Below are 9,857 nucleotides of genomic sequence, written 5' to 3'. Positions count from 1 at the left end.
AGTAAGAGCCTGGAGTCAAAGAAACAAGTTTGCAGGACAGGGCCAGAATCCTTTTTTGTTATTTTGCTGTTGCTTAAAAGCAGTGAGGTAAGGACTGGCTTAGCTCTCAGAACTGACGTCAAAGCTTCCCAGCACTTGAGCTCCCTGGGAAGGGGGCGGGGCTGTAAGGGGTCAGGGTGGGTGAGGCCGTATCTAATCCAGCAGAGCCCCAACTTCAAGAGCTTGGGCTGGGCACTTGGTGGCAATGGCTGCTTCTCTCTTTACAACCCTCTACACGTGGGGAGATCACTGCTTGGCCACCTGTTGCTACAACTCCAAAGCATCATGATGGCCTGCAGGCAGAGGGCAGGGGGAAGAATGTTCCAGTCCCTTCCCTAGAGTTGCCACTGCTGTCCTAATAGCCAGTTCACCCTTTCTCTGGGAGGGTGGTATTTAGGCTCACTATTTACCGGCTGCCTTTCATCTGCAATCTACAAGCCCTTGGCCTTAATAACACCTTGTGTTAGCTTGGTGCTGCTCTCCTAGGAGGTTAATGTAATTCCTATAGATGATGGCTTTAATCTTTGTGACGGGCCCAGAAGGGAAGGTAGGGCCATGATTATATCTGTCCCATTGTGTGGAGGACAGAAGTGCCAGTGAGGGGGAGATGAGACAAGATGGCCAGGTGGGAATCACCTGTCCTGAGTCCTCAGCGATACTTAGGTCTGATGCATTTCTTTAGGAGTTGAGAGCTGGCGTCTGATCTGACCAGCACTTAGGTGCCTACTTCTCAGCTTCCTTAGTCTCTGAGTAGTGGCTTTCCTGGGCCTGCTGGAGCTTGGTACCCAGGAAAGAGGCCATATGCTGTTTTCCACTAATGCTTGGGACTAATATTTGTAACCCTGCTACTGGAAATCCTGTCCACAGTGGGATGCCTGAAAGGGTGACCACCGTGGCCCCCATGCCTTGCCCAGGTGTGCCTCCTGGGGGCTCACTGGCAGGCTCCAGCTGCGTTTACTGTAGGCCTCTGCAGGCTGCTCCCATTGGTAATTCAGGACCAGAAATTCGCATCCCTGGAGCCTCATCCATTGAAGAAAAGCAGCTGGTACAGTGAGGGGGAAGCCCGCTTTGTCCCCGCCTCCCCCTCCCTGAAGCCCACCGGAACTTTCAGATGGCCTCGCACCCATCTCAGTCAGCTCTAGCTAGGAGGTGCCAACAGCAGGGCCCTTACCCTCTCTGGCTGCTGGCCCCTGTGGCCTTCCTACCAGCAGGAGCCTCGGCCTTTCTCCGGGGCTCTGGAGAGGCAGGGAGAAGCTGAGGCCTAAGCCCCTGGGAACTAGGCCTGGCTCTTGGCTCCTCTGAACCAGCTGACTCCCTTTGTCACCCGACTAGTTTTCAGATTCCCTGCTGCTTTATGCGGAACCTCTGGTCCATTAGCAGAAACTGCCCCTGCGGCCTGAAGCTGCAGAGGGAAGCCCTCAGCAGCAGTGGCGGCTGGGATGAGGGGCTGAGGCCCCTCCTGGCAGGTCACACAGGAACGCGAGCAGGTAGGCGTGCACAGTTTGCTAAGTGCTCACCTGTGCCAGGCACCACTGGGAGCAGAGGTTACAGAAAGAAAGGGGCACAGTTCTTTGCTCTCAAAGAACTCTCAGTCTCCAGGAAGGTGTGGCTCGCCCTCCTCTGGGGTGAAGTGGAAACCAGGCTGCTCTCTGGAGCAGTGGGATGGGGCTGATGCCAGCCTTGCCAAGGATGGACCGACGCCGAGAAGCTCAGCAGCTGGGAACGGCCCAGATAACCCTGACTCCACCCTAGGAGCTGCCTCCAGCCCACGACAGATGCCCTCATCCCTGGCACCTTGACCTGCTCCATCTCCAACCTCAGCTCCCCGGGTTACCTTGGTTGGCAAACAGCCCCCACGGGCTGGGTGGCATGAGTCAGAGCCCTGGGTCACTCCCCAGCCCTTGGTTCCCACACCCAGGAATCCAGGGATCCAGATGCAGGTCTGGGTGCTTCAGGCAAGAGAGGAGACACAGGGACCCGGTGTCTGGCCTCTACCAGAACAAGAAGCCGGGCTTCCAGCACCAGGCCGCTGTGCAGGGACCACGCAGGTCAGCCAAACAGTCGCCAGGCCTGAAACCTCACCCCTGGGAACCTCGTTGTTTGGACCTGTCCTACTTGTCCTTCCCTGAAACTTTCCCGTTTTACCCTGGGTCCTGAGAAGACCTCCTTCCTCCCAACCCCCATGCCTCCCACGGGGCCCTGGAGCTGTCCTGGCTGCTCTCCCAGGATGAATCTGACAGGCAGCACTGGGATGGGCCCCAGAGAAATGTGCTGCATGTCCCAGCCTGTGCCAAGATGAGGGACCTGCCCCACTTCCCCAGTCACCTCCCCTCGCGGGGTTCCCCAACAGCTCCTCCCAGACACACACCAAAGGGGTGGTGCATCTCTGCAGTCCAGGCTGCGACAGGTCCTGGTGGGGCTGGCGCCTCTGCCTGTGACATTGCCCTTTTAAGAGCCCTCCCCACGGGAGGTGGGGTGCTGCAGGCAGGTTCCTGTTGCAGAAACCCAGCAATGTGCAGCTCCCCATCCACCTGCCTGGGAAGAGGACCAGGGCACCAGTTCTCCACCTCCAAGTGTTCAGACCTTAGGGACAGAGGTAGGGGGGGCCAGAGACCTCCAGGAAAGGCCCTTTCTCTGGAGGGGAGGACTCTAGCTGCCCACGTTTTGGAACGTGTCCCCCATCCTCCCCCCCATACAAATCTGCTGCCAGAAATGGTCCAGGAAATTATTTTCATGGAGGTGTAAATTGCTGAGAAGATGTGCAGGCTCTTCTGGGAGATGGGGTTGTGAAACCCCAAAGAAGTGAAGAATTAAGCTGCACTCAGAGCAGCATGCGTCTGCTCCTCCTTCCATCTTGGTTCAGAAAGAATTTTTTTTTTTTTTCTGTTTCGTCAAAGCCACTCCTGGTTGCCTTGTGCCCTGGATCTCACCTCCAATCCATGTCCCCCGGGTCCCTGTTCTTCAGCTACCTCTCCTGAACGTCCTCTCCAGTCCCTCCAGCCCCCACCACTTCCCCAGTACCCACCTGCTTACACTCCATCCCCAAACTGTCGCAAATCACCACCCCATCTGGCTGCACGCTCTCAAAGCTTAATCAACAGTGGACATGCCAGGCCCTGCCATCTCCGGTCCCCTACCTCCTCAGGGGAGGTGGAATGTTCCAGACAGAAGGCCTGAGTGGCTGGTGCAGAGGGAGGATGGTGCTGAATTGAGGCCAGAGAAGACGGCAGGGTGAGGAGACCGCAGTCGCTGACCCCCAAGGTTGCTCCCTGGGCCCAGCCTCCCCTTGCTCTTTCTCCACATGTGCTCCTAGCTGCACACGTCAGCATCCCACATCCGATCCCTCATCCTAGCATCTACAGCTACCAAGTTTAAAGTCTAACTCCTTATCTGATCCTCTAATCAAGCCCCCCAGCATTCAGGAACCCATAGGAGCCCTGAGCCCCAGGAGTCACCCTGGACAACTCCCTTCTCATGGTCCCCTGCAGCCAGTCTGCTGCACAGTGTCATCAAAGCCTATCACTCAGATCTGTCCCTTGACAGCCTGTTCTGCAAGCACCTTGCTGAGCTGCCAGACCCCAGCCCCTCATGCAGGCCCAGCCTCCTGAGGCTGCCAGAATGGCTTGCCGGTGGGACAGGTGCAATCCTTCTTCCCCGCCAAATACCTGAGGTGCTTTCCCCAGCTCAGAAAGCCCAACCTTCTCAGCCAGGGTCCAGGTTCACCAACAGGTGGCCCCAGTTCAGAGAACAAGCCTCTGCTCTCCTGGTCCCCACTTTGTGTTCTGTGCCCAGCCCCCTGATTCTGCCGTCTGCCAGCACTCACCATACATGGCACCTGTATTGGCTCATGCTCCTGCCTCCTTTCCTCTTGCCTATCCCCTCCTTCTCCAAGGTGGCTCAAATGCCACCTCCTTTACTTTTTTTTTTTTTTTTTTTTTTTTTTTTTTTTTTTTTTGACAGGCAGAGTGGACAGTGAGAGAGACAGATCTTCCTTTTCCGTTGGTTCACCCTCCAATGGCCGCTGCAGCCGGTGCACTGCGGCCAGTGCACCGCGCTGATCCGAAGGCAGGAGCCAGGTGTTTCTCCTGGTCTCCCATGCGGGTACAGGGCCCAAGGACTTGGGCCATCCTCCACTGCCTTCCCGGGCCACAGCAGAGAGCTGGCCTGGAAGAGGAGCAACAGGGACAGAATCCGGCGCCCCAACTGGGACTAGAACCCGATGTGCTGGCGCCGCAGGCGGAGGATTAGCCTATTGAGCCGCAGCGCCCCGGCCTCCTTTACATTTATTTATTTTCATTTGAAAGGCAAAGAGGGAGAAGAAGAGGAAGAGGGAGAGAGAAAGAGAGAGAGCTTCCATCTATTGGTTCTCTTCCCAAATGCTGGGGCTGGTCCAGCCTGAAGATACCCCAAATACCTTCCCCTTTAAAAGCCTCCCCTGGGGTGGGTGTTTGGCATAGCAGTTAAGACGCCACTTGGGATGCCTGAATCCCATATTGGAGTGCCCGGGATCAAGTTCTTCACTGATCCGGCTAATGCATCTGGGATAGCAGATAATAGCCCAAATACTTGGATTCCTGCCATGCACTTGACAGACCTGAATGGAGTCCCTGGCTCCTGGCTTTAGCCCTGCCCAGCCTTGGTTGTTGTGCGCATTTGGGGGAGTGAAACAATGGATAGAAAGTTTCTGTCTGTCTGTCTCTGTGTCTTTATCTCTCTGCCTTTCAAATAAAGTGGAAATAAATAAAATTTTAAAACCTTTCTCTAAAAAAAACCCCAACCATACAAACAACAACAAAACCCTTCCCTAACTCCTCCATCCCCACCCAAAACATTGATTGAATGCAACACGAGACAGCAGTTGTCTGTCCACTTTAGACTGGCTGCTCTGGAGGCCAAGCTGGAGTCTCATCCGTGTGTGTCCATCTGTGTAACTCCCATGCCCACCTGTTAGAGCCAGGCAGGGGCTTCGTTCTCAGCCTGCTCCGACGTTAGCAACTAGCTTTCTGCAGATGTTGCTTTGGGGTTTGCTGCTCTCAGTTCAGTCCCAGGTTCCATCTCTTCCCCCTCTCTGCTCAGAGGCCAAAATGTTCTCAGCTGGATCTGAGGTAGACTCTACATCTTTGATTGCAGAATGCTGAGCCAATTAAGCCATCCCTGACAGCGCTGGCACTGGGGGAAAGAAGGTTGCACCTATGCCTGGAATAAGGTATCCTAAGCCATCTTTTATTGAGCTCCCAAGAAAGTCTGCCCAATAGGGCTGGGATACTGGGCCTACCATTCCAGGCCGCAGCGAACACTGGGGATGTAGTTTTTGAGTTCAAGTGAGTGAGTTCAGAGCTGCCTGCAGAGCAGCCTGGAGACCCAACTGGTCTACCAGATGGTGGCTCCAGGCATGAAGGGCACCTGGTCACCCCTCTATGCTATCCATCCATCCATCCATTAACCAATATTTACTGAGTGCCTCCCATGTCAGGTCCCCTGCTAGGTGCAAGGTACTCCCTGGTGCTGCCAGTGGGTCAGAGAGATGTTAACTAAGTAAATTAGCAAGGAAATCCTCTATGTAATTATAAATCGCCACAGGTGCCTCGAAAGAGGAGGCATTTCAAACTGCCAAGTTCAGCACTTAAGAAAGAAGCAGCATATCCAGAACAGAGTGAAAGAGGAGAAGCAAGAGGCTGGGCCACTCTGCACTAGGCTTTGTGGGTCACTATAAGGAAGGTTTGTTTTTTTTTTTTTTTTAAGATTTATGTATTTATTTGAAAGCCAGAGTTATAGAGAGAGAGGGAGGGATCTTCCATACTGAAGTTCACTTAGTCTGCCATGTGGGTGCAGAGGCCCGAGCACTTGGGCCATCTTCTGCTGCTTTCCCCAGACCATTAGCAGGAAGCTGGATGGGAAATGGAGCAGCTGGGACTCGAACGAGCGCCAAATGGGATGCTGGCACTGCAGGTGGTGGCTTTACCTGCTACACCACAATGCCAGCTCCCAGGAAAGTAGGTTTTATTCAAGGTACAACTGAGGAGCCTAGTGCAGGGTTTTCAAAAGGGGAGTTGCATGCTTAGGTTTCAGACTTGGCAATACTACTCTGAGAAGAACACAAAGGGTCCTTTAATCAGCCCATCGAGACTGTGGCACCTCAATAAGAAAACTGCCCTGGGGGTGGGCATGTGGCACAATGGCTAAGACACCACCTGGGACAGCTCCCTTCTGCACTGGATGTGAGTCCTGGCTCTGCTCCAGTCCCGGCTTCCTGCTAATGTGCACCCTGGGAGGCAGCAGGTGATGGCTCAAGTAGTTAGGTCCCTGCTGCCCATATTAGAGATCTAAATTGAGTTCTGGGCTTTTGCCTTCTGCCTGGCTTGGCCCCAGCTCTTGGGGCATATGCGGAGTGAACCAGTGGATGGACAATCTTTCTCCTTCTCTCAAATAAAAACAAATAAATAATTTTTAAAGATTTATTTATTTATTTGAAAGGCAGAATTACAGAGAGGCAGGGGCAGAGAGAAGAGAGAGAGACAGTTCTTCCATCCACTGGTTCACTCCCCCAGATGGCTCCAACGGTCGGAGGTGTGCCAATCTGAAGTCAGGAGCCGGGAACTTCTTCTGGGTCTCCCACGCAAGTGCACGGGTGCAGGGGTCTAAGGACTTGGGCCATCTTCTACTGCTTTCCCAGGCCATAGCAGAGAGCTGGATCGCAAGTGGAGCAGCCGAGTCTCCAACTGGCGCCCATATGGGATGCCGGCACTGCAAGTGGTGAATTTACCTGCTATGCCACAGCACCAGCCCCTAAATAAATAATTTATAAAAGGAAGGAAAGTTGGGGAAGTTTTTTTTTTTTTTTCAGGCAGAGTGGACAGTGAGAGAGAGAGAGAGAGAAAGGTCTTCCTTTTGCCATTGGTTCACCCTCCAATGGTCGCCGCGGCTGGCACGCTGCGGCCGGCGCACCACGCCTATCCAAAGGCAGGAGCCAGGAGCCAGGAGCCAGGTGCTTCTCCTGGTCTCCCATGGGGTGCAGGGCCCGAGCACTTGGGCCATCCTTCCTCCACTGCACTCCCGGGCCACAGCAGAGAGCTGGCCTGGAAGAGGGGCAACTGGGACAGAATCTGGCGCCCCGACCGGGACTAGAACCCGGTGTGCCAGTGCCGCTAGGCAGAGGATTAGCCTATTGAGCCGCGGTGCTGTCCGGGGAAGCTTTTTTAAACCCAGAAAAATGTTGAACTGGGGCTGGCGCTGTGGCGCAGCAGGTTAAGCCGCCATCTGCAGTGCTGACATCTCATATGGGCACCAGTTCAAGTCCTGGCCGCTCCATTTCTGATCCAGCCTGCTGCTAATGTGCCAGGGAAAGCAGCAGAAGATGGCTCAAGACTCTGGGCCCCTGCACCCACATGGGAGACCTGGAAGAAGCTCCTGGCTTCTGGCTTTAGAATCGCCCCGCCCTGGCCGTGTGGCCATTTGGGAGATAAACCAGCAGATGGAAGATCTTTCTCTTTTTCTCTCTCTCTGTAACTCTACTTTCCAAATAAATAAATAAATTTTGTTTAAAAAATGTTAAATTGTTTCTTTAAAACATGTTCCTCTAGCTGCTGAGTGGAGACTGGCTTGGAGGGGAACAACCACCCAAGAATCCACAGAACCCTGACCTGGAGAGGGGAGCAGGGGAGCAGCAGTGCCCACCTGTGAGGATGCCCCCCCCCCAGCTGCCAAGGAAGCGGGGAGCAGCAGGCTGGGCGAGCGAGGCCGAAGCCAGCAGGCTCCTGGCTCACCACCTGCGGCTCCTGTGTCTTCTCTCTGCCTACCCCGCACCCTGGAGCCACACGGGGCCCTTGGCTCTTTCCTGTGTATGCTCTTTGTAAAACAGCACCAAGCCCAGAAGCAGAGTCCGGGCTGGGGCCTCCGCGGACTTCACTCTTGCCAGGGACACATCCCTGCTCACCCACACTCACATGAGCCTCCTCTGCCCCACCCCTCCTTTCCCAGCAGGACACCGGTTCCAGAATCTCACCCCCCCCAACAGAGGTCACGTGATTCTTCCCGAGGTGGCCCCATCTCCTCCTCTGCTGCTGCTTCACAACAGACCCATCCCAGTCTCAGCTCCGGCCAAGGCGATACTCACACTATGCTGCGTAAGAGCATGGATTTTGCAGCCAGAATGCCTGGGTTCACGTTCCAGTTCTGCCATTTACTACCTGGGTAACCTTGTGGAAGATGCTTAACGGATGGATTACGTAACTTTGCTGATGAACTCCTCTGGCCAGAAACGCTGATCCTGAGTTTTCAAAAATCAGCCCATATTCCACCTCCTCCAGGAGGACTTCTGGGATTTCTCTCCCTGCCAAATTCCTCCAGACTTTTCTTGGTCACTTCACCCATGTTACCCTGTTCAGTTGAGAGCCCGGGACAACATCTTACCAAGCCTGTGCTGTGCTCCATAGGTCTGGCGGACCCTAGGACACAGCTGGGGTGAGGAAGACTCACCAGAACTGGAGGCGAGCCCAGGCTGTGTCAGCAGAGCTGCGTCCTCCGCTGGAAGTGGGAGGTGTGGACTTTCACTAGACAGCACCTGTCCCAGCACCCTGGCTTCCTCCCACATAGGAGGGAGGGCTAAGTGCCAGACGCTGGAAAGTTCCATGAAGCAGGCTTCTCTTCCTGCAGAGGTCAAGTCGGGCACCACCAGGGCAGTCCCCCACCCCAGCCACGCATGTCAGACCTGGGTGTTTCCTTCCCACACTGGGGAGGAGGAAGGAGCTGCTGGTGAGAGAGTGCCCCTGAGGGTGAGGGCAGCAGGGGGCTAAAGACTATTTGCCAAACGTACTTGGAGATGAAGGGAGGGTTCCTTGCATCCTCCAACGTGCCCACCTTGGGTAGAAAGATCACTCACCTGCAGTGGGCTCCTTGGGCTCCGCATTGGCTGGAAACCCCTGCTTGGCGCTGGGCTCCAGGATCCAGAGCCTCGGCTTTGCTTCTGTCCCACCCAGAAAGCTTATTTTAGCCACAACAGGAGACAGATGAATGGAGAACTGCAGTTTCTCCCTGTGTTGGCTGGGGCCTGCATCAGAAAGGAGTCTCATTAGCCAAACCCCATTCAAAGGGTAATTAGCAGATGGTATAATTTCCAAGCATTCTCTGCGCCACATGGCTATTAGGTGAAGAGCAAGATGCCCACGCAGCCCCTGGGTGCTCCCCAGCCAGTCTAAGGGAGTCTAGGCAGGCGCCTCAGCCGCCCTCCGTCTCTGGAGCTGCCCTTGGCCTTGTCCACGGGAAGACGCTCATCTGCTGTCAAAGGGGAGGGCGTTCCTGAGCCACGCAGGCCCCTCCCTCCCTACGCTTCTTGTGCTGTGTGCCCGCCATGGCTGGGAATCCAGTAGAGCCCTAACCCTGCTGACTGCACCCAAGGCCCATCTCCTGTCCTGTCTCTGGGTACACCGTCTCACGCTCCGCATCCCTGTGTGGGCACACAGGGGCTCCCTGGGCTGCGCTGGCAGGGAGCAGCTGACCGAGCACTTTTCCAGCTGGGTTTCGCCAGAACCCTCGAGTTCCCCAAGAGCAGCCCGTGGATTTCCTGGCTGAGGGGCCATGGGGCCGGGCAAGGCCCTGACCAGCCTTCCTCCAGCAGCTCTGCTCCTCTGCCTTGTACTCCCGGCTGCTGCTTGAGGAGTGAGTTCCGCTGCAAGACACGCTTTGGAGGGCCAGGTGGCCAGTTCCCTTGCTCGGTCCCCTCATTTGACAAAAGTGCCCCTGCCACACTCACCATCTTGGAGACTGATGCCAACACCAACGTCTGGTAAGATTGGTGCGCTGACTGCTCCAACGCGCCAGGC

This window comes from Oryctolagus cuniculus, chromosome 7 (assembly GCF_964237555.1).
Source record: "Oryctolagus cuniculus chromosome 7, mOryCun1.1, whole genome shotgun sequence".
Lineage (NCBI taxonomy): Eukaryota > Metazoa > Chordata > Mammalia > Lagomorpha > Leporidae > Oryctolagus > Oryctolagus cuniculus.
The sequence above is the reverse complement of the archived record's forward strand: the minus strand, read 5'-3'. Positions refer to the sequence as shown.